The 26,114-nt window shown below is 35.2% G+C and overlaps 2 protein-coding genes across 6 annotated transcripts in view; one reads left to right on the plus strand and one right to left on the minus strand.

Annotated features, from left to right (window-relative positions):
• LOC105229838 (uncharacterized) overlaps positions 1-10,565 on the minus strand; it is a 127,343-nt gene extending 116,778 nt beyond the window's left edge. The window contains exon 1 of one of the 3 annotated variants that reach the window (XM_049447945.1): positions 10,308-10,565. The gene's annotated coding sequence lies outside the window, so the exon portion shown is untranslated. Of the gene's footprint in view, positions 1-6,321; positions 6,632-7,860; positions 8,146-10,307 lie in introns of those variants that run through there. The other 2 variants (XM_019991626.3, XM_049447946.1) reach the window with 2 other exon arrangements.
• Positions 1-26,114, plus strand: part of LOC105229917 (autophagy-related protein 16-1) — a 236,216-nt gene that overhangs the window by 138,053 nt on the left and 72,049 nt on the right. The gene's annotated exons all lie outside the window — the stretch shown is intronic.

The following is a 26,114-nucleotide window of genomic DNA, read 5'->3' on the forward strand; positions in this document are numbered from 1 at the left end:
TGTTTAACGAAATTTCTATAATTAAATTTTACGCTGACATTGCGGTAGTCTATCACACCAACTCGCTCGCTCGCGGCTTATATTTATGCCCCAACTTCCTGCCCTCCCCGCTTTCACATTCTTCCACTGCCCGGCGGCTTGTCAATTTCGTGGCCATCGCGCTGACGTTAAGCCATTGAGCATGAACGGTGTGCCGTTGCTTTAATTTCTGTGTCGCTGCCGCGGCTGCTGGCAACTGCAATTCATTGATTATCGTCACTGCATTCGCTTTGAACTCGAACTCGTTTTATTGATTGATATGTTTATTCGTTAAAGAGTTGCGCAATATTTTGCTAGAAATTGTGCAATGTGTTGCACCTGTTGTTGTTGTTGTTGTTGTTGTTATTGTTGCTAACGTTTGATTTAACAACTTGTAATTTTGCTTAAATAACGGTTGTGGGTATAGCTACAGTGTTGAGGTATGTTGAAAGTAGTTTTCTTATTCGACAACATGTTGCTGCATCATGTTGCTAGCTACCTTAGATTTATATTTATGCTGTGGAATGCTTTTAATTGCATTGTTTACAGTTTTTACAAGCATTTAAGTGTTAAATAATCGTCAAGTGACACCCTGTATATTAATAGTATTATATATTTTTGTGAAAACTAGGCTCGAAAATCAATTCAGTGCCTTTTTTCATTAATTTTTTTGTGGTTAGTTTCTTTAACCAATATTACATCTACGCTTACTCACATTTTAACTTCTTTCTCTCTCTCTCTCTCTCTTTGCCTTTTCACTTTTTATTTTGGTATTTCTTGCTAAAATATTTTCGAAGATCCATTAAATAGGTTAAATATTCCACTGAAAGCACTCAATTTACATTTCATTCGGTTGGAAGTGATAATGAGGTATTTCGTTTGTGTGAGAAACTGCAATTTAGCTGTCAGCTTGTAACGTGTAAACGCCCACAACGCTTGCAAAGTGCGTTTTGAAGAATTTGGTAAACTATTTGAGGAATGCTGAAGTGGAGACCTACATAAATAAAGACACCCATTATTGTATTTGATATTGCTTTTGCAGTGACTCTAGCTTTGTTGATTCAATACTGATGATGTATTAATCATCGGCAATGCATAGTGGTGTTTATGGAAGTATAAACAGTAAGGCTGAACTCGTTAGGAGAAAGTTTTTTTTGGTAAAAATAAGTTTTTTTGACGAAAAAATATCAAACAAAACATTTTGATTAAAATTTCGAGTAGAAAAGGGGTCAGCAGTACCGTAAAATTAAAAAAAAAAATTACAAAAATCCAGGACAGGTGCGAAAAATGCATACATGAAAGAGTTGGCAAGATATAAACATATAAAAAATATATACACTCTGATCAAACTTCATCCGGACTGGTCCATTTAGACTGCACACGCACAGCGAATTAATAACAAACTTTTTCCTATATTGGTAAACAATTTTTCTACTTTCTTGTGAAGTATGACTTTCATATTTCAATGGTGTCTGTTAAGCAAGTATTTCTTTACGACGCAAAAGAAGGTTTGTCAGATGATTTTTACCTTCGGAGAAAATTCAACAAAAAGTTTCCATAGAATAAAGACTACGGAAATGTTAAAAATGTTGTAGAAATGTTTTGGATAGTAAATTGTTTCACCAATACACGTATTTGAGTATCACAACGCTTTCAGTGAAGGTCGTGAAGTCATCGAAAACTTCATATCAAGAAGATATCAGAGCATTTCAAAATTTCTTATGAATTGACTTAATATATTTGGTTAATATTTTGGGTATGAAGCGTGTAAATAGTACACTTGTACCAAGAGAACTGCTTCTTTTGCGAAAACTGCGACGTGTAAAGTTAAAAACAGATGCTGACAACATAGCTGTGTTTCCTACATTCATCAAACATATCATAACTGTTAGCGAAACGTTGATTTATGCATATGACATCCAAACTATTCAATAAACTAGTGAATGGCGCTCCAAAAATTAGTCGATGGCACAAAAACAACGTCAAAGGCCGTCAAAAATCAGGGAGATATTATTATTATCTTTGATTACAGTGTTGTGTTTCAACATGAATTCGTTTCAGGGCGTCGAACGGTCTATGAAGAATACTTCACGGTCAACTTGAGCAGTCTTCGTGATGCATGAATTCATGTATTTTTCAGCATTATAATGTGGCGACACCTTGTAGTATGTTTATGGTTGACTTTTTGGGCGAACATAAAACGAGAGTAATCGTGCAGCTACTGTATTCGCCAGATTTTTTCTCTTTCATAGATCTTTTTTCTGTTTTCGTAACTGAAAAGCTTTAGGGAACGCGGCAAGAATCTATTGAAGCCATTAAAAGTCATGCGCTGAGGGTACTCAAGGGCGGTCACAGTCAAGGTTTATCGCAAGTGCCATTCTTGCATGGGATTGGGAACCTATTTTTAAAGCAATCATAGAGGTGTGTACTAAAATATGAGAAAGAATTTTTTTTCGTCAGTCCGGGTCAAATGTGATCAGGTAATATATTGGCGACAAAATTGCACAACAATTAAATTTTAACAACTTTTTTTTTACTTTTTCTGAGTTTAGGCTTTATTGTCTTTAGTTTTAAGGGTCATGTTTAGTTAAACTGTTGGTTAGACAGTGCGGCTTTGATTTGATTGGTTAATCTTTCTTTGAACCTTTTTGTACTTTGTGTTGAAATATAAGGAATAAGATACTATAAACACGTTATTTGACTAGTAGCTTAGCAATACAACAACTATAATGGTTTGAAGCTTAAATTATCGCTTGTCATATTAACAACTTAAGTACTTAAATGTAGGTCCAGAATGCAGCTCTAACTACAAATATGACCCAAATACCTTCAAATAACATGAAAAGAAAATCACAAGTAGGCTAAGTCATGTTTTCATATTTTCATAGATTACAAATGTTTATTGTTGGAAGACAACAATGACTTTTTGTCTCAGCGTAGTTAGCGCAGCTCCGTGCAGGCGCTCGCGTCATTAGCACTAGCCACACACAATCGCCGGAGTGTCATCAATTTTTCTAGATGCTATCTTTTGACTGCAACACCACACGACGCCCCCTCCACCACCGCGCTGCCCCAGAGGGCCAACTATTTGGAAGATGTGACTCAGATTTCGCCGCGATTGCCAAGCCAGGCTGATTGCTCACGTTCAGCGGCAAGGAATGTCGGTGTACTGCAGTGTGCCGTTGCGGTCAACAATGCAGCTACAAATACATATATATATATATGTACATATTATGTATGTGTGTGTGCGTTGTAGAGTACACTTTATTGTTTGAGGTTCTTCAACCCCATTTCCAGCGCGCAGATTTCTCCCGCATGTCAAGATGTTGCACAATAACAAACACCAATAATATTGTATCCTGTTGCTGACACTATTCTGCCGAAGCAAGTGCTAACATGTGCATATGTGTGCGTGTGTGGCGTGTAGTTATAGAAAAGTCACCCAATTTGTGGCGTCATTTAGTGCCGTGGCATGTTTTGTGGTGCTGTTATGATTATGTATGTATGTATGTGTGTGTGCGTCTTGCCTGCTTTTATTACAAATTCTTGTTTTTGTTTGCTGCCGCTTCAGTTGCTGCTCCTGCTGCTGTTGGTGGTGATGGTGCTGGTGGTTAGTGTGCCACCAACCCAATTCATTGTGCCACTTTTCTACGCCAACAACAACAACTATAGAAACACGAAGAAGCGCTTAACAAACAGCTTCTAGTAGCAGCAACAATAACAACAACAAACAAACAAAGGCAACAGACTAGCAATACTCCTGCAGTAGCAACAACAACAGCAACAGAAATAACAACAACAAAAGAATCAACAACAACAACAGTAAAAGCTTAAACGGCAGCAACAACCACAAAAGCATTATAAACAACAACAACAAAAATATCAGCCGGACCAACAACAAAAATACCACCAGCAACAACACAAACACCATCAGTAGCTGCAGCTCGCTTTCGTGCAACAATTCCGATGACCGCAGTCGCCTTTGCGCTCCTTATTTTGCTCATCTCCTGGCGTTGCGCTTTGCCTTTGTTATGCTGCATGCTGTGGTAAGCCTCTGCTACTGGTATACTCGCTTACCTGTCGCATCACTCATGTGGCAATGACCACAAGTTGCCGCAACAGCAGCAGCACTCAAGCAGCAGCCAGTTTGTCGGTGTGGCACTTGCAACTGCGCGCTTGCACATGTTGGTGGCATGGATGCATTTGTGCAAAATCAAGTTGCAAAAGCAGTGTTGCACGCCACGTTGCACATTATGTGCGTGCCGCAGCACGCATATGCGTAAATCGCTGTTGCGGCATGGCCATTGAGGTTGTGCGTTCGTCGTCGGCTGAAGTGGTTTGTATTTCTGGTTGCGGCTGCTCATCCTCCTGCCAGCTATGTTTTTGTTGTTGTGCCACCTGTTTACACTTTGACTCTAACTGGTTTCGCTGCGGTGTGCGTCCGTCCGCCGCCAGCTGTCTCCTCTACTGCCTGCTTCTACCTGCTTGTTAGGCCTAACAGGCTTGTGGTGGCATGCTGCACGCTCGCTGCCGCAGCTGTGTAAGTTGCCAAGCTGGTTGGCTGACATTAGCTGCGATTGTGGTTGTTGTTGTTGTTGCTGCCATTGCCATTGAAGATGTTCCTGGCGTAACAAATCGCACTGGTTGTTGCCATATATAGTTTTGCTTGTTGTTGCTGTTGCGGTCTCCCACTTGAAAAGCTGCCGTCGTTGATTATAACCACTTGCTGTCCCCCTCCCTTCGTCCGCACATCCCTACATGCACACACTCGTTTTGGTTCATTTTAGTTTCTTTCTGTGCATGTGTTGTTGTGATGCTGCCTGCTTGTTTGCATGTTGTTGTAATTGCAGTGACTGTCGTCGATCGCACTGTAACATACTCAACATAACTGTTCTTGTTGCCGGGCCGGTTTGGCCTTTGATTGTAATATTTTTTTTCTCTTCCTCTTCTTCTTCTTCTTCGGCGTTTTCTTGTTCCTTATTTTTCATTATTTAATTTTATTTCCACTAAATTGCAGCAAATGTTATTCCGCTTGTTGTTGTTGTCTTTTTTGTTGTTATTGTTTTTCGCATGTAGTTGGAACAGCTTGTTGCTTTAGGCGCCCATAAAAAATATTCAAGCACACACACACACACACATTGACAACATTTCATGTCAAGCATGTTGTTCGCTGTATATTAATATGAGTGTATGTGTGTATTTGCTTGATTTCTGCCGCTGATTTATTTTCCACATACATATTCGTTGCTGTTATTTTCGGGATTGGAATGTGCCGATAATTCTTGTTGAGAGAATTTTTCGGCTTCACTTTGTTGCTATCTTTTTAAGTAAGGGACAAGACAAGCTTTTGTGAACTGCTGCAAGCTACATATCTGTTATGTTTATTGCTTCTTCTTGGAAACTTAATTGTCGGCTAAAGGTTTTTTGAAAACTGTAGAAGAAGACACCGCACACGCTGCCGAGCTGATGCTTTGTAATTGCATTTCTTATCAGTAGAACTCAAGCTTATTTTAATCGAAATTAAACTTGAAACTTTCCCTTAAATTAACTGCAGCCTCACTGTTAGTTACTGGTATGGCTTGTGATATGATCTTAGAGGCCTACATTGAAGCAAAATTTTCTGTTTTTTTTTACTGTTAATTACTCTTCGAACATACTCAATTGCAGTTGCTTATAAAATACCAACTTTTATCGTGTGTTAAGTTGCTTCCACCTCATCTTCTTTCATACAGCTTCTGCAGATAGCCTCTGTTAGGACTCCCAGCCTTACTGTGATCGATTTTGCTTAAAGGCTCTTGCGACAGCGCATGTACCGATGGTGACCCAGCGCTGACCAAGCTTCCAAGATTCTATAGTGCCTTTTCTTCTCTCATTAGCCGAGTTATTTTAATTCAAAGTATGGAAAATCAATGTTTTGTCAGGTTATTTTGAATGAACTCCTCTTTAAATAAGCAAGGTTCAAAGGTTCAAATAAACTCGTTTCTAAATCTCAAACATCAAAAAAATGTTCTTTTTGATTTCTGTATTCAGTTTTGTCTTCAACAAAATTTGCTGTTTATACACAAATTCCTATGTAAATGTCTTTTTCACAAGCAAATATTACAAAAAATTGTTTTTTCAATTTTTTTCACCAACAAAGCTACGTAAATGTAAACAAACTTGCTCGAAACCGAGACATGTTAACAAGCGCTGCTCAAACAAGCAAGAAAAGTGGCTGCACAAAAACAAAAAAAAAAAACAACAATTTTATGTTATCATATTTTTTCTTTACAAATGTAAATATATAAATATTTTCTACTTTACTGTAAACAAGCATCCAATATATAAAATATGTCTGAGCGCGCTCAAATGTCTGCTTTAGCATTAGCACTAATGCGAAACTGAAGTATACTGGCGCATGTCCTCGAACCGGACCACATACGCCCCAACAGCCGCGAAATTCACTTGTGCGTTTATATTGCGACATGAAAGCGTAAATAGGCATGGGACTAACGGTTGTAGCGACAGTAAACGAGTTAGCTGTCGGTTGTGAACTTAAGCGCCAAAGTTGTTTTGACTTGTTGCAGTTGTTTACCATGAGCTATGTAGGTGTGTAACGGTGTATATAATCACTCTTATATACATATGTATGTGTTTGCATGTTGCGAAGCGAATTTTTTTTTACAAAATTTGCTACTTTCTTGCGCATTTGCCTATGCTGAACTATTTTTTTTTCGTTTTTTTTGTGGATTTGTAAACATTTTAAACATTTTAAGTCAATGTTAGATATATGTATGTACATTTGGTGTTTGTATGTACGCTTTATTGATCAAAAAAATTAGATCAATGCTGTTAAGTAGGTGGAGATACAATGGGAGTGTATGAATGTGGTCTGATGGGTGTTGGCAATTTTTAGTAATTGAAAAATGCGGCTATGAATTTTTGAAAAAAATATTAATGAGTATAAATATTTGAATTTTTTTTGCTTAAATTTTAGATAAAAAAAATAAATTATTTATTTATTAAAATTATTAAAATTCGCCTGAGTCATTATTTATCTTTAAATTTATGTTAAAAATTTGAATAAATTGGCTTAAAAAATATATAAAAGTGAGTTGGAGATATAAAATAGCAGAATACAAAAACTTAAAAAAAAGTATTATTTTTTTTTTTTAATTTTTTGACAAATTTTTCCTAATATTTTTTTTACATTTTTTAAATTGGCATAAAAAATACCTATAAAGAGGGCTAAAATAATAGCATAGTACTACAAATTCAAAAAAAAATAAAATTTTTGTTTTTAAATTTAAATTTTATTTTTTTTTAAATTTTTTTGTTATCTTTTTTAATTTTTTTTTAATAATTTTTTTTTTTTAATTTTTTGATTAATTTTTCCAAATATTTTTTTTTTTACTTTTTCTTAACTTGAGTGTCAACTACCTACCGTTCGAAATAGAATTTCTTGCATTTTAAAAAATATCCATATATGGACTTTAAAAAATATATTACAGTGGAGAAAATAGCATAATACAACCAATATTATTAACAAATAAATATTAATTATTTTTTTTTACTTTTTTACTAATTTTTTTTTAATATTTCTTTTGTTCTTTCTTAACTTGAGTGTCAACTAATAACCAAAATAAATTGTTTTTTGCTTTTTTGCTTATCAGACATGCTGCAAGACCCACCTTCAAATTTTAATGATTTCTCAACATTTTTGCTCAGAAAGATATTATTATATTTTTATATCGTAACATAATTGTCTAAAATTTCCTTATTATACCGCTATGCCATATCGTCACCCCTGCTATTTTATGTTTTCCATACTTAAAGTGTAACTATACTGAGTCTTTCCCTTACCTTCCGCACAGTTTCGTTCACTTCATCACTGCCCACGACTGTCTGCCACTATATACGCTCCCATAAACACATATTTTATTGGCATATAATGAACTCTAATTAACACTCATTAATGTTGATTTGATGATATGCTCGTCAGCGTATCGCCCGCACGTCTTGCAGCAGTACGTAAATGAATATTGCCACCAACAACAATTCCGTGGATTGAATTCATTCTCATTCACGTAATAATTATGCACCTTGCCAGCGGTTGCGGCAAGTTCACGCACGCACTTGTCATTGCACAACAACAAATAACCAAGCATGGTTGTAGAAGAAAAGCGTGTTCCTCAACCACCACTTTGCATATGGACTGCAACGAGTTCGTCGCTTAAGTCTTTTGTCTCACGTACGCACTATTAAATAGTAATAATGGCAGCGAACCACTGAAGCGCGCAAATACAACAAAACACTTGAGTGGTATATAAACGCACAACAATAAGAAAACAATCAAAATACAACAACAAATTGGTAATAAATCGTTTTTGTTGCATCACTTGATTGTTGATGAGACACACACGTTGCACGTTCGACCGCATACCGCTCTAACAACACTAATCAATGAATGTGAAAACGTTCTCGGACACACGAAATATTTAACAGCTATGCGCGGCCACTCGCAACATACCGGATATACCCAGCAACAAATACACGCGAACACGCATGCTTGCTTATACACAAGCTGAGGCTGAGTCGGTGCGCGAGAATTGGGTGTGGAGCCAACAACATTATTGCCATGCATAATTCACACATAGCTGCCTGCCTGAGTGCGTGTGTGTTTGTGCACTTTTTTGTTTCGAAATGTGTAACTTTTTCAGTCAAACTGTTAATGAAAATCTCACATTCATTTGTTAAGTGCTTGGAAGAAATATTTCAGCTTCGCTTTGCGTTCGAAATTCGTATCTCGTATGCCAAGCATTCGGGTATTTCACACATTATTGCAGTCATGATTGAGTTTTATAATGACCCGCCTGTGTGTAACATGCACCGCTAAGCATAACAAATGGTACTTGACTTGATTGCGCCAAATTCTGGTTCTGTGCTGAGCTCACCTTGTATACAAATTTATGTGGCTTATTGTCGATTTGTGTTTTTTGGAAGGCATACAAATCAATTTAGAAGCACTTTTATTGTCGAATTGAGTGGTGAAAGAGCAGGGACTTATGTAAGCGAGTGTTTGTGTTGAAAAGCAACAATATTTATTGAGTTAACGGCACTATTGTAATTTAAATCAATTTTCTTGCCAAGCCAAGTTTAAGAGATACGATAATTATTTTATGGGAAGGCCTGTGATATTGGTCTTTAGTTGGTTTTTTGAACTAGAAATGTGAGCTTAATCGTTTATTCGCTGTGTAGTTATAATTTTGTTTGCTGGTGGTCGCGTTTTTGATTATTTAAAGAAATTTTTATTTGATTTTTTAACATTCTGTTTGTTCTGTATATCGTTCCCCATACAATAGCTTACCACGCCAAAGCTTTTTAGTGAAATGAATTTTGTTAACGCCTATATATTTCAGTTCGTTTAGGCCGTTGTAATTTGTTCAATGAATTTCTTAATACTACTTTTATGTAAATTGATTAATTAGGGCCATATTCTTCTAATTACAACTCAACTGTACTCAATTGAGTGTCATTAATTTTTAAAAGCTTCTCAAACTCGGCTATACTTAGTCAATTATCAATTGCCTCTTTTATACTCAATTATTTGCTAATTAACTCAATTAAATGCTGGTATAAAAAAGGGAATTGAATTGTTATAAAGTAACTGTAACTTGAATGAAAAATTTGCTTGAATGAAAAATTAACTCCAAAATACTATTTGTATGAAATTATTGGATTAATACTGTCCTCAGATATTAGAAATATCCTCAGTGTCATTAAATTAGTTCAAACTGACTCAATTAATTATAATTGTACTCAATTAACTAAATCAACTTATTTATTTTTTATAGTCATACAATTAATTCAAATCGACTCAATTTAGTTAAATTACATTAAATTATCAAAATCAACTTATATTTTTCTACAGTCAAGAAAGCAGTTAAAACTGACTCAATTTGTTTTAATTGTACTCAATTCACTAAATCAGTAAATTAATTTTTTCGTTCTTAATGAGACACAAAATTTGTTCAAATTCACTTTAAATAATTTCCACCAGATAATACGCGGATTATCTTAACAACAGTGAGTGGTGTTTACCTAAAATTGTCGAATCAGTCTATATCATCTCTTTTCCATTATAAATCTAGTAAGATTACTTCTGTGCCTAGCACTCGTTCCAAGCATTCATTTAAGTCGTTTTCCAAATTCCATTCTCCCATTTGACTTCCATGTGTATCTTTCATTCATATGCAGAACAAAGTCACATTTTCCATAGTTAAATGCAAAATGCCATTAACTTGACTTACCTTTGTTAACTTTCGAACAAAACAAATTCTCACTTCCGCGCCAACACCTGTAATCCTCAGCTGACTGCGTACTTGTCACACTTGCGAGTTCACTGTCAATTTTTTACTTTCCCGTCGAGTATTTTTATTATTTTTGCAGTCTCGCAACTTTGCTGCTGTCAGTTCTTAAATGCGTAACGTGTGAAGAATCGCGTGGAGAAAGTTTTTACTGCTGGGCTCCGCTACTGCAATGACACAAGCATACAGATAAACTGGTTTAATTAGAATTGAATTAGCATTCATTTACACCGAGAGGGACATATGTCGTGTTGCATGGTTTTGCATTTAGTGCGAATGTAAAAGTGCTACGTGTGTGTATTTGGGTATTTAAGAATTAGTAAGAATGTAGAAAGCCGGAAGATGTGGCGAATTAAAGGCGAAAGCTTGGTTGTCAAGAGCGGATGAAGGTTTGTGTTAAAAACGGGGTTAATCACACTAAGCGTGCAGGATTTTTTAAGCGCTTTTGTTAAATCTTGTACAGTTACAATCGATTTTTATACCCTGAACAGGGTATATTAAGTTTGTCACGAAGTTCGTAACACCCAGAAGGAAGCGTCGGAGACACTATAGAGTGTATATATAAATGATCAGTGTATTGAGCTGAGTCGATTTATCCATCTCCGTCTGTCTGTCCGTCTGTCTGTCCGTCTGTCTGTCCGTCTGTCTGTATATATACGAACTAGTCCCTCAGTTTTTAACATATCATTTTCTCTTCAAAAAGCTGCTCATTTGTCGGAACTGCCGATATCGGACCACTATAACATATAGTTGCCATACAAACTGAACTATCGGAATCAAGTTCTTGTTTGGAAAACTTTTGCATTTGACAAGATATATTCACAAAATTTGGTATAGATTATTTTCTAAGGCAGCAATGTAATCCCCGATGTAAACTGAACACATAGTTACTAAAAGATATGTACCTGTGAAGGGTATATTAGCTTCGGTGCAGCCGAAGTTAACGTTTTTTCTTGTTTAAATTAATTTTTTTTTTAATTTTTTTTATTTAATATTAGCAAATTTTTTTTTAATTTTTTTGAATTTTATTATATTAATTTTTTCTTTTGATATTTTGTTTTAATTTTTATTTATTATATATGTACATAGTCTTTTTTAAGGGTTTTTACAATTTAAGTAATTTAGTTTTTTCTAATTAATTTTTAAACTTTTTTATAATATATTAAATAAATTAATTAATTTCTTATCAAACGTGAAATATGAAATAAAAAATTAAAAAAAAAAATTAGAAAAATTAAATTAATTTAAAATTATTTATTATAAAATTTTTCTCTTGAATTTTTGTTTTTATTTTTACTTTTACATATATTAAATATTAATTTAAGAGTACTTACTTGTTATTAATTAATTAGTATTAATTTTTTAAATTTTTTCTTTAATTTTTATTTTTTATTAATTTTTTGTTGTATTTTTTTTTACTTTTATCTACTTTTTTAGTAAATTTCAATTAGAATTTATTTTAAATTAAAAAATAATGATTAAAATTGAAAAATTAAAAAAAAAAAATAATTAATGTTGAAAAATTAATTAAGCCAAAAATAATTGAATATGAAATATTAATTTGTTTGATATTAAAAAAAATTAGTTTTTCAATTTTAATTATTTTTTTTTAATTTTTCAGTTTTAATTAGTTTTGATATTATTAATTTATTTAATTTTTTTTATAGATACTTTGTTGCTTCGGCTTGAACACTTTTCTTTTTAATTAATTTAAACATTTTTGATGTTTATTATTTTTAATTATAATTACAATCATTTTTTTTTGTTTGATTTTGTTAATTTATTTACTTTTTTATTTGCTTTTATAGTTATTTTCAGGCTTCCTGTTTGAAAATAAATTCAATTAAATTTCACTTAAATATTATCAAAATAACACACTGTGCGCTGCGCTCTCAAACCTGTTTTCGCCTTTATTTATAAAAATATCACTTTATTTATAGATATACAAGTTAATCCCACGAAATGCAAAACAATCAAATGACATTTAGCAACAACAAAAAAAAACAGCAACAATAACATTCTTCTGGCCATCAAGGCGACACTGCTAATCAGCTAAGCGCTTAACATTTCGAAAAACCATTTGGCGCTTCTTGTATGCTGCAAACCTAAGTGGCAGATGATAATGCCACAAGTGGCAAGTGCATCCTGCTAAGCAGCAGCGAGTGGGCCGCATGCACGCGCACACAAAAACTACAACAACCAAAAGCGCATTTTCGCAGCGTGAGCGCTCAGTTGACAACTGTGTGTCGCTGCCACTGTGGCAAGAGTGTCACACCCAACAAATACACACAAATGCTCACATAGTGTTGTTGTTTTGCTTGTTGGGAGCTAAAAATAAATGCTTTTATCGCTGTGGCTTTGATTCGCCTGCGAAGTTGGCACTTGAATGACAGCGATAACAGAGAACCTTTCAGCATGCGTGAGCATACAATAACAACAACAGTGCAGGCAACAGCTAATCACCTGATATTAAAGAAGGCGTAAACAGCATGAACAAAAAGCTCGTAGATTTCAAATTAGCATTTCAATTGCGCACCAATTTACAGTTAATGCCAACACATTGGCGATTGGCCTAGAATACTCAATTGAGTTGAACTTTTTCTTGTTATTTTTGCTTGCTTCCATCGTGTTTGATAATCTCTTTGTGTAACATTTTTATTAAGGCGGTTCAATGAACGTGGCGGCTTGAATGCACTCTCTCCGATTACCACATTTTAGCGTGTTGCCTTATTGACTTTGGTTGTTTTTATTTTATTTTTTATGCTGACCGGGGAGTGGAAAATGTGCTTAGCAACATTAAACATTAGATTAGCATAAAAGCATTGTCTAACTGCTATTAGCAGTTATACATACATTCGTGCCTTACATAATATTTATTAACTATTAGATCATTTCGTAGTGTTAATAATATTATTTTATTGTTGGTGTTGTATTGATCATAAACTAAAATCTTATGAAATATGCATAGATGAATGTTGATAACACAAAGTATACTACTGCCGTAGTCTAAGAACAGCGAAGATAAAATCAAATTATAGACGTGTAAACATGGAGTTCACTAACGCCGAAATTCGCGCTATTTTAAAGATTTCCTTCGTTAAAGGCAAATCCGCCAGAGAAACGTTCCGTGAGATTAATGGTGTTTTAGGGGATGGTACTCTATCACTTCGAACTGCGGAAGAATAGTTTCGATGATTCAAAGCGGGTGAAAACGACACCATAGATAAGCCAGCCGGCGGAAGACCTGTGACGACTAATACCGATCAAATCATGGAAAACTTCGAGTTAGACCGGCATGTGGCATCTCGTGATATCGCCCAGAAGAGGGGAGTTAGTCACCAAACCAGTTTAAACCATCTGCAGAAGGCTGGATAAACAAACAAACTTGATGTTTGGGTGCCGCATGATTTGACGTAAAAAAAAACCTTCTAGACCGAGTCAACGCCTGCGATATTCTGCTGAAGTGGAACGAACTCGACCCATTTTTGAAGCGGATGGTGACTGGCGATGAAAAATGGATCACATACGACAATATGAAGCGAAAACGGTCTTTGTCAAAGGCTGGTGAATCGTCTCAAGCAGTGGCCAAGCCGGGATTGACGGCCAGGAAGGTTTTGCTGAGTGTTTGGTGGGATTGGAAGGGAATCATCTACTTTAGCTGCTCTCATATGCCCAGACGCCTAATTCTACCATCTACTGCGAACAACTGGACCGCTTGAAGCATCCAGAATTGTCCAACTGGAAGGGTGGAGTGTTCCAATAAAACAACGCCAGACCACACACTTCGTTGATGACTCGTCAGAGGCTACGGGGCTCGGATGGGAGGTTTTATCGCATCTGCCATATAGCCCGGACATAGCGCCAAGTGATTACCACCTGTTCCTGTCCATGGTGAGGGAGGTATTATGGATTATAGGATGAAACGGCGTATATTTGAACTAAATCCGATCACTGTATCACTTTTTATAAAGCATTGAATAAAGAGCAAAACAGCGGAAGGGAGATATTTGACAACCTTATAGTAGTTATCACTACTTATTATATATAGAGTTTTAAAACAAAACACAAAACAAAAATGTTTTTTAGAAAAAAAATTAGAATTTTTTTATATTTATTTCATATTTTTTAAATATAAACATTTTTTTTTTGAATTTTGTTTTTCAAAAGAATATTTTGGAAAAGTTTTGAAAATACAAAAAAAAATCAAAAAATAAATAAAATTTCTTTTCAAATTTATTCCCATACATGCGAGTAGTATCAAATAGTAAAAATATTAAAAAGGATTTCAAAATATAAGTTTTTCGAATAAATATTAAGAAAAAAATTAATTTAAAACTTATTAAGGAAAAATGCATTTAAAAATTTTAAATACAAAAAATTTGTAATTTTTAAATGTACACATAAAAAACCTTAGAAAAAAGCAAACTAAAAATAAAAAGCATTTTGCAAATATTTTCAATAAAAATTATAAAAAATTATCAAAAAAGCATACTACAAATATTTTCGGTAAAAAATTCAAAAAAGCATTAAAAAAGCAGATTAAAAATATTTTCGATAAAATTTTCAAAAAAAGCATGAAATAAGTATACTGCAGACTAATCGATTAAGGTAAAGTGCTTGTATGGAAAACTTTTTTATTTGAAATAATCTCCTCACGAAATTCTGCATAGATTTTTGTCATAGGCAAGGATACAATATCGGAACATATTGTTCGAATCGAACCACTATAACTTATTCTGTCATATAAACTGACCTATCAAACTCAAGGTAAAGATCTTTTTATACACTTTTGTGGCATAAAAAATGCAGCTTGAAAACTATAATAGCTTCGGTGGAATCAAAGTTAAATTTTTTTCTTGTTTTTATGCGAATTCCTAAAGAATTTCCTGTACAAAACCACATAACTAGTTTTTTATAAGTTTCGAGTTAACTAAAAAAGCGCAGATCTGACCATCGGTAATAAGTTTTTGGCTTGCAAAATAACACAGAATTGATCAGCAGCACTATAATATAGTATTCATTTTTTTAATTTTTTTTTTTGTAATTTTTTTTTTTAATTTTTTTAACCAGCATCGTTCATTTTTACGCCGCTCAACAATACTCTTATGCATATTTGATTTTACACTTAGACACGTTGCCAGTATCATTTCGCTCGCGAGTTGATATGACTAAGCCGCCGCAACTAACGGATCACCATGCCATAAACAACATTCCGCAAATATATATGTATGTTTATTAAGTACACACATAAGTACCCAAGTACGCCGCTGCAGTGGCCTGCTCTCGCCAGAACCTTCGGTGCATTCATTCATAACGTCTTCATTTTTTCACTGTCATTATCAAGTCGCAAGTCAGCCAGCCACTACAGTCAGGCAAGTTGGCGTTACTCATCCTAACTGCCACATATGGCATGATTGCAGCACTCATATACATATTGTGGCAACACGGTGGAGTGGCAACGATTTATGCTGCGGCGCGAAAAAAAGTTCGCGCTTAATCCACACATGAATTAAAGTGGCGGAAAAAATGCGAAAAACAAAGAGAAAAATCAAAAATAAAATGTTAATAAAAAATGCATGCAACCTGGTGTTGCATGTAAGCAACCAAAACAGTAGATGGCGAAAAGAAGCGAGATAATATCAAGACAAAGTAAATGATTGCCACTAAAAGGTGGCCTACACAATGCTCTGCAACGAGCTCTGGGTATGACAGTTCACTGGGTGCCCTCAGACAACGTCGCATGTGAATGACTCTGTCCACCCTTCGCTGCAACAACACATGCAACGTAGTCACTCAACGGATTAGAAAGCATTTGTAATGCGAACTGCTCATAATGCTCAAAACGAGTATTTAAGTGTTATATGAGTACGAAAATGTATATATTTGTGTGTGTGATACACCTTTGTATGTATGTGTGTGTTTAGCACGCGTGTGGCACTTGCTTTGCTGCCATCGCAGAGCCCTCATGCCTACGCATATTTCATAAGTCTAATTAAGTGCAGCCATCACTCATTCACTGCTACCCTTTGAAAGCTGGAATGCTACCACAATGACGGCAGGATGCGGCACTTGCCCCACACTTTTGAATAATTGCGCCACTTTGTGCTATTATTAGTCGATTATTTATAGATTCTGAGCGCTTCTAATACAATTTGTTGTTGCATGTGTCTGTTATGTAAATCACTTAATTTTATAGAAATTCGAACTTTGCATGTGGCATGCCACCAACTACGATGCATCAACATGGCATGACTAAAAACTAAAAAATCATCTATCTTTATGCCTTCTAGAGCCACTTATGCACATTTAACGACCCACAAGAAGTAGTTGTCCGCTTCTTTATGGCGTCCAACTGCAGCGGCTTTGATTTGATATGCCACTCGTCAGCTGTATCGAACACTCAGCGGTCACATTGGTGATAAGTTCTGTCCGCTATTGTTGGCCAATCCGCTATGAAGGGTCTGTTTTTTCAATCACTCGGCTACAAACGGCTTTGCCGTCCGGTTATTTGAATTTTGCCCTTCCATGAAAAGCTTTTTAAAGTAAGAACGAGCAAATCAGTTGCCGTAACGAGATAGTGGTGCATTTCAAGCTACTTAATGTGACAGATACGGCAAGTGTCGTAAACTATGCCAACTGATGGCTAAAACCGAGTGGAGACCTTGAAAAGTTGAAGAGCAACAGCTCATTGTTTGTTTGAGGACGCTTAGTTTGCTTAGTGAAGGAGCTTTTCAACGAAGTGGCATGCGAATTTAATGTGATGTCAAAAAGATAAAAACAAAACAAAAAGTGAAAATACATTAACATTGGCTGCAGCGAATCTTTAATATGACAAACAGTTGCTTTTTATGGTGAAAAGGTTATAAGAAGATCCTTTTATTGATTTTGATGGGTCAGTTTGTACGGCAGCTATATGCTATAGTGGTCCGATCTAAATAAGTTGTTCGGATATTGTAACGCTACCTTCAAAGATAATATGTACCAAATTTCGTGAAGATATCTGGTCAAAAAAGTAAGATTTCCATACAAGATTTTAGTTTTAATCGTTAAGTGTGCATGACAGCTATATGCTATAGTGGTCCGATCTGAATGATTTTTTCACAGATTATACCGTTGGTTTAGAAAATAATCCCTTCAACATTTCATGGAGATATCTCTTCAAATAAAAAAGATTTTCATACACGAACTTTTTTTTGATCGGTCAGATTGTGTGACAACTATATGCTATAGTTGGCTGATCTGCTTTATTTCTTCAGATATTATACCGTTGCCTTAGAAAATAGTCCATGTAAAATTTCGTGCAGATATCTCGACAAGAATAAAAGTGTTCCATACAAAAAAGTTTTTGTGATCGGTCAGTTTGTATGGCAGCTATGTGTTATAGTGTTTCAATATTGGTGATTCCGATAAATGTAGTGCTTCTTAGTTAGGCACGTACTTGTGCAAAATTTCAAATCGATATGCTTTATATATTATATAATTTCTCCACACCCACTGTTGTCACCTCAGCACGCTAATTAGAATGTTGTCACGCATGCGCCAGAAACTGACTATCGCAATTCTTTAATGAAATGAGTAAACCCAGCTTAATCCAAGCAGCCATGCATGTCATTGTGACAAAAGCTGGAATTCTATTCAACACGCGAGCTGCAGCGCCACACAACGTACAAAGGTGCTGTTAACTATGTGAACCCACCTACTGACCAAAATTATAAGCACCAAGCCAAAACCAACCGAGTGTGAAGATAATTACAAAAAATAATAATTAAAAAAAATATCTACAAATACAATCTAATAAAAATGGCAGCCATCAGGCAACGCCATCTCCACACAGCGTCTTTGCTGATAAAAATCTACGGCGCAGAACTTTTGGCATAGTTTTTCTTTTCATTCTCCGCTTTCAACGCGCTTCTTGCAACACGCTGGTGGCGCTACGATAAGAATGAAGCAAAGCAAATGCCGAAGCGCCGCTATTTATTCTCACGGCGTTTTTCCAACTGTAAACGAATTAAATGTTGCACTGCCAACGGCTGTTGGATTGCGCAGCGAAGGAGCGGCGCGAAGAGAATGAATGCGCAAGCGGAGGGCAACTGATGACCTAAACGCAATACAATTCTTTAGCGTTGCAACGAAGCTTAGAAGAAAAGCTGGAAACATATGTATGCTGATTGTTGTGGCAACAGAAATCAAATAGAGAAGAAACATAAACAATGCAATGCCGTCATTACTTGTCGGACAAAATATGGCATATTAAATGGTAGACGCAGTGAGTTGCCACTCATATGTATGAATACAAACATATATGTATATAGTTGTCTTTGTATTTGTAGTTAGCGTTTATGTATTAAATATTAGTTTAGAAGAGAATTTCCCGCTTTGCGATGGAAAAGTACTGTGGCCGCTGCTGGTAGAAAGCGCTGAGCTATGCTAGAAATGTGCTTTCTTTTCGAGGCCACCACAGCTTTGTTTGCAATAATAATTGTACTATTTAGCAAAACAAACAACAATGACAACAAAACAGGTAGTAGTAGTTATTAGTTACTGGTGGTAAGTAAGGTGGTTACTTTACAGCGGGCAGTGAAGTAGTGTTGCAAGTTTTGGATTTTGACCGATCAGTTTGTATAGCAGCTGTATGCTATAGTAGTCTGATCTCAACGATATCTTCGGAGATTGTACTGCTGCCTTGAGGAATAATCCTGGCCAAATTTCGTGAATATATTTTATCAAATAAAAAAGTTTTCCATACAAAGACGTGTTTTTGGTTGATCGGTTTGTATGGCAGCTATATGCTATAGTAGTCCGATCCCAAAGATTTATTCGGAGATTGTACTGTTGCCTTGAAGAATAATCCTTGCCAAATCTCGTGAAAATATTTTATCAAATAAAAAAGTTTTTCATACAAAGATTGAATTTTGGGCGATCAGTTTGCATGGCAGCTATATGTTATAGTGGTCCGAAATCGGCGGTTCCAACAAATGAGTAGCCTACTACGAAGAAAAGGGCATGTGCAAAATTTCAGATCGATAACTCATATATATGCATATATATGTAAACAGAATATGCCTAAAAAGCTGGAAACTTACATATTTCCTTCAAAGACAAGTCATTCGAAAAAGTAGCCACGTTACATATGCGTTAAAATGTATACATATAAGTATATTACTTTAAGGCATGCCACTGATATTTGCATACCAGCTATCAGCGCATAGATAATATTAACCATTAATAAACTTCAAACAAAAGGCTACAAGGCAAAATAACGGTTTGACACAAAAATTCCTTGAATTTCATTTTATTCAAATCATTCATCAATTTAAAACTAAAAAAGGAATTTACTGCGAGTGCAAAAATTTAACCCGCGTACAAGCAAGTATACCTCCAAGCTGCTGGGAATCACATGTGAGTTTGCGCATGCGCATTACAGCTTATTTCCCCCGCCGCCACAGCATTAGCTACCCCACCTGCGAGCACAACGACCTCATATGCGAAACGGTAATCAATTGCGCACTTCATCAATGTCCAGTGTCAATATACGCTGAGTGCATGTGTGTGTGTGTGTGTGTGTGAATCCCAGCATTACCATCTCCCGCTTGCGGTGTTGCCCAGCGGCGGCGCGTTCACATGTGCAACTGACCCAATTCCGTAGTCAGTCGCCGGACAATGTGGCTTTGTTGGTGGCCTAAACTGCCTGGACTGCCTCTGCGCACATCTAACTGAAGTTCGCAGCCTTAAATTATCTAACTAGAAAAGTTTCACATACGTACATACACACAGTTATTGAAGTTGATAGGTTCACTAATATATTTCTTTCTTTAAGACTTCCTCTTTGCATTTAGTTGTCAGTATCGTTTGCAAGTTCATTACTCACGCGATTTTCTAATAAATTTCAAATGTGAATACACGCGGACAAGGCAGAGCCCACCTAGGTTTTCCTGTGTTTGGCGGGTGTGCTAAGCAAGTACTATAAGCTGTTTTGCTTGCGCAGTGAACTCAAGTGAGAAAAATATTTAGATTATTCTCGTTTGTGTGTGAAAGAACAGCATAAGTCCAGTTTATATTCAACGGAGTTGTTGTTGGAAAACAATGACTCTGTAATTATTAATTTATTTTTTAATATATTATTAAGTATAATAAGAAGAAGAATTTAACATATATGGCAAAAAATAAATTTTTTTTTAAATTATTTTTAATCAAAATTAAGTGAAGATTTTCAAAAATATTGTGGAACATTTATTTTTTATAGGAAGAAATAAATATTTTTTAAAATTATTTTTAGACAAAATTTGGTGGAGGTTTTCGAAAATATTTTAGAATATTTTTTTAATAATTTTTTCATATAAAAAATAATTATAAATTTCAAAACTATTTTAGAATATTTTTCTAATAATTTTTTTATATAAAAAAAAAATATTTTTCAAAATTACTTTTAGTCAAAATTTCGTGAAGATTTTCAAATATATTTTAGAATATTTTTCTAATAATTTTTTCATATAAAAAACAAATATAAATTTCAAAAATATTTTAGAATACTTTTCTCATAATATTTTCATATAGAAAAATAAATTATTTTTAAACTAACTTTTAGTCAAAATTTGTTGAAGATTTCAAAAATATTTTAGAATATTTTTCTAATAATTTTTTCGTATAAAAATTAAATATTTTTTTAAATTATTTTTAGACAAAATTTAGTGAAGGTTTTCAAAAATATTTTATAATATTTTTTTAATAATGTTTTCATATAAAAAATAAATATTTTTTAAAATTATTTTTAGACAAATTTTGGTGAAGATTTTCAAAAATATTTTAAAATATTTTTCTAATAATTTTTTCATATAAATAAATAAATAATTTTTTTTGGTGAAGATTTTCAAGAATATAATACAATATTTTACTATTTTTTTGCTCATAAAAAAGCTAAATTATGTTTTCGCGAGATTTGTCCAAATTAAAAAAAAAATTAAATTGAATTCTTTGAAATTATAAAATATTTTTTTAATAATTTTTTTCGAACAAAAAAAATATATGATTTTTTTTTAATTATTTTCGGTTAAAATATCAAATAATTTCTTCATATTTTTTAAAATTTTTGATTTTTCTCTTAATGAATTTTTTTTTAATGTAAATGACATACCCCTAATTTATATTTTTACTCTCTCTCAACCAACAACTCCACCAAACTTCCATAAATCAGAAATATTCGCGATAAGCCTTTCTGCCAGCTGACCCTTCTGCCGCTCGGCTGAACTGCCGTCAACGCGTTTTCGTTGCGCCTGCAATGTTTGCAACGCTTTGCGGCTGCTCACAGCTATCAAAAAGTGTTGTTGTTGTAACCACTTTGTTGTGCTTGCCGCTTATGGCATAGCTTTGCAGATGTTTCAGAACTTGTTAGACATTTCATTTAAGTAGCTCCTTTTTCGGCATGTGCCTGAGCCTACGCCGACTGTTCTTGCCGCCGTTTAGACAACTGTAAAAGACGAACGGCGCTGAAAACATGAGTAACAACTAAAAGTAAAACAACAGAAAAGTCAGCAACAGTTAAGCGCATCCATTGCCACGCAATATCAGCGTGAAAATATCGTGGCCGCGCACGAAAAGCGAAAAATGCTCAAAGAAAATGTGGCAATGACGAGAGAGAGGAAGTAGGCATATGAGAATTTTCCACAGATTGAGCAGCAGAACATAACTTTGTAACAAAACTGAAAAATAAAGAAAATCAAAGACAGCAAATTTTCATTTTTCGTGCATCGAAATCTGCTCGCTGCTGCAGACAGTTAATGACCGCGAGCGTTTAATTTTTATTTCAGCTATTTTCATCAAGCTTCTTTCAAACATACTTGCAGCTAGTCGGCTGTTGAATATTGGTTGTTTTTTGGTTTACGACTTTTGCGCTTAATAAAGCTGTTGGAATGCTTGGAATTTCGGCTATTTTGGTGTGCTTTAAGCTATTTCAAGTTTTTCTTAATATTTCTACAAAGCATTAGGGCGATCAGAACAGTGTTCGGAAATATTTTAATGAATGTTTTGTAGAACAAATTTCTTTAGTGAAATAACACTGCGGGCGTGTTACGAAGAGAGTTTGTTATCCTAGGATTTAAATATAGCGAATTCATGAACAACCCTAATAAAATTTTACAAAGAAAAGGTATCTGAAAGCATCCTAACAATGTATAACCCAATTGGCACTTTCGAGAAACAAAATATAAAGGTTATGCTAGAGTTAATATAAGATAAGTTTGTATAGACACAAGTCTATTATGTTGTCGGTGACATATGTACGAGTATATAGAAAGTAAAGCTGCAACGTTGCCACCTGCTTTAAAGTAATATAAATAAAAACGAAAAATGCGTTACAGTGTTTCCCAAACCTAATTCAAAAATAAAATATTTTTTAGCGTTGCCACCTGTTTTTTTTATTAAAATTTTGTTCTAAATAACAACAAAGAAAAAAATGTGATTAATTGTTTCCGAAGCTTAATTTTAAAATAAAATAACTTGCAGCGTTGCTACCTGTTTTAAATTTTATATAGTAAACTGGTTAATCAAGAGTGTTCTAAACTAAAAAATATTTCTGAAACTAGAATTTGAAAGAGGGTTGCCACCCTATGCGAAATTAAAATGGCTTTAAAGCTTAAAATGTAATCATTTTTATCAATGAAAAATTAGTAAAAATTTATGAAGAATTTTTTTAAATACACCCGATACTCGTACAAGCTCGAAAAGATACATGAAGCTGTCAATGACATACGCAGGAAGTATGGCAACCTTGTCTAAACAACCATTTTCTAATTCAATCAAAATGAAAAGTACAGTGAACTGTTTCTGAAGCTTAATTTAAAAAGAAATTAATTTCAGTGTTGCCACCTGTTTTTAATTTTTATATTTCGTTTTGTAAATGAATTGTTTCGGAAGCGCAATTTCAAACGAAAATAATTTTCAGTGTTGCCACCTGTTTGTAATAAATATTTTTGTTTTTGTAAAAATAGAAATATGTTTGCTCAAAATTGTAATAAATCGCAAATTATTTCAGAAACTATATTTTGAAGAAGGGTTGCCACTTTTTGGCAAAGATAAATACATATCTATAAACTTTAAAGTCTAACAATTTATAATCAGTGTAAAATTGGTACACAAATATAGAGAATGATGATAAATAGACGAGCTTGATCTTATGGTGTTGCCACTTCCTCTCTATTTTAAAAAATGAAGAAAAAATTGCTATAATTTGTGTTTAAGAAAAAAACCGAGTTGAGGTGCATATACATATGTATGCTGTAAAATTTTTTTTATTTCATATGCGAGCACGTCTGCGCTCACAAGCTAGTTTGCACTATAAAAACCTTTCGACCAGCCTTCTTTTTTTGTGACCCTGGTTATAAGCAAGAAATTTCATTTTTACCTTTTTGCATCCATTTACAAAAATAAAATGGCAGCTTCCCTTATATTGCCATAAAAAAGGTTTTTGGTTTTTGCATTTCGCATCATTTGCGAATTATTCACACGTTCGAGCGTCTCGCAATGCAAATTACATTAATGCCATCGCCACTTAATTTTGCATGTGACTATGGAGCTGCAAGCCTTTTTGCCACATTTACCAACTGCAGTTGCTGCTGTCGCATGTGTGGCATGCCATTTACGGAGCAGAAGCCGCCGCCGCAGCTGGCAATGCCTTCAAGGGACAAAATTTGCGTGTAAGTCATGGATCACATTTGGCATTGAAATCCTGCGACGGTGTGGTGGTGCCTAAACCAAAGTGGTTAATAACAAAACTGCAACAAAAACAGTGCAGCGCTTGAGCAGCTATGTCTCGATGGCAACAAAAAAGGAAATAAATATAAATTGGCTGGAACACAGCGACGTCGCAGCTGCCACGGACACCATAGCCGCTAGGAATGCCCGCCACCGACGATAGCACTGCAACGCTCTCGCACGCTGGACCATTTCTTCAGCTCTGTTTGGTGCCACTTACGCTGTGTTGCTCATACATTTGATATTGATGCTTGCATGCTCTGCTTTGTTGTTGTTATTGTGTTTGCATGTGTCGCTCGTTGCTTGGCGGTGGCGAAGTTAGATATTTCGAGCTTTCATTATTGCATTTCTAATTAAGTCATGAAGTCATGTAGGCAAGCGGACAATAGTCGAAGAGTGTATATGCCGTGTAAAGTGTGGGGTGTGCACTGGCATATCAAGAAGGTAACTGAAAATCCTCGCTGCCCATGAATTCAGCACGACTTCGTTGCAAAAGCAATGCTGAAGCACAGAAGAATGCCGCGCTAAGTGGCTGCAAGCCGAAGAGTGCGAGGGAGAGTGAAGAGAGGGAGAGAAGAAAGGCGAGAAAGAGAAGGCGTGCGTCGTGCAAGCAAGCAGAAAGCAAAGCCTTTGTTCCTTAGCGGCAATGAGGCAAGCGCGGCTCTACCGGTTAGCCATAAACGTCATGGGAAAGTAATGCCTCGCCACACGGCCAACAAATGCCACCTTTTTGAGGTCATTTGCATAAATACTGAAACGGCAAGTATGGCTCGATATGCATGTGTGTGCGAGCTGGTGCTTGAGCATGGCTTGGAGTTCGACTTAGCGGCTCAGTGAGCGAAGTGGGTGGATGCGCTTAGAAGGCCAGCGGCGTCTAACACCGCCGGCTGCATAGCTAAGCAAAGCAGCAAAAAAAAAAACCAACAAAGTCATCGAAGTCAAGCAAGCAGGGAAACGCCATTGTTCAAAGGCTGGACTGGGTGGCGTTTGTGCGCCAATGTCGCTTGTCGTCGCCACTACTCCTGCCTGGCGGCTATCGATGTTGCAGCTGCACACATAAACCTGCATACCGCTATTTATGCATTACTCTATGGCCGGCCTCTTAGCCTTGGCGCTAGCCTAGCGCACTAGACAACAAACACACGACACGACACAGTAAAATTATTTGTTTTTATTGTTGTAAGTATGTATATGTGTTGTTGTTTGCCAATAATTCATTGGCATTTATGATGTGAGGCATAAACGTACAAGCGTGGCGAAATTGCAACGATTTTTGCAATGTGTTGCATGGAACACACGCCGGTTTGTTGCTACAACTTAACTGCTGCCATGCATGTTTGCATGAGTGTGGATGTGTGTATGTGTGTGGGTTATTTTAAACATGTTTGTATATGCATTTCGCGCCACATTGACCCCAAGTGTCAAACAGCAATTGCAGGCGGCAGCAATTCCTTGTGCAATGGAGTTTGGAAATAGCCGCAGTGGCAGCGCATAGCCTCCCAGGCAAGCCAATCATTGCTTTTCGCCATTGTTGCAGATGAGTGAAATTATTTTCGAATCAATTGAATTTAATTTTTTTTGTTGTATTATTATTTTTTCGGTGTTGTTTGCTTATTGTTTGAGTGAAAGCGAATTCTTTTCTAGTAAAATTATTGGCCTATTATTTATGTGCCTGTACTTGTGTCTGTGTGTGTATCGAGTATTGAAAAAGATTTCAAATATTTTTACACATATTTTTATTCTGCGGGAGAAAGTGGACACGACTCTGTATGCTTTTTGTCTATTTGCTTTGAGTATTTTTGATTTGGTATGTTTTAAACAGGCGTTTATATGCATATGGAGTATTATTGGCTAAGCTTTGCAGATAAATGGCTTCCATTTAGTCAATCTTATCATTTTCAGTTCTAAGTCATATATTTTTGAGCTTACACTTCACACAAACTTTTGACAAAAATGCGTTATTCTCTATTGAAGATCAAGTTGGTTACCACAGGTGTTGTACTC

Source organism: Bactrocera dorsalis, chromosome 2 (assembly GCF_023373825.1).
Source record: "Bactrocera dorsalis isolate Fly_Bdor chromosome 2, ASM2337382v1, whole genome shotgun sequence".
Lineage (NCBI taxonomy): Eukaryota > Metazoa > Arthropoda > Insecta > Diptera > Tephritidae > Bactrocera > Bactrocera dorsalis.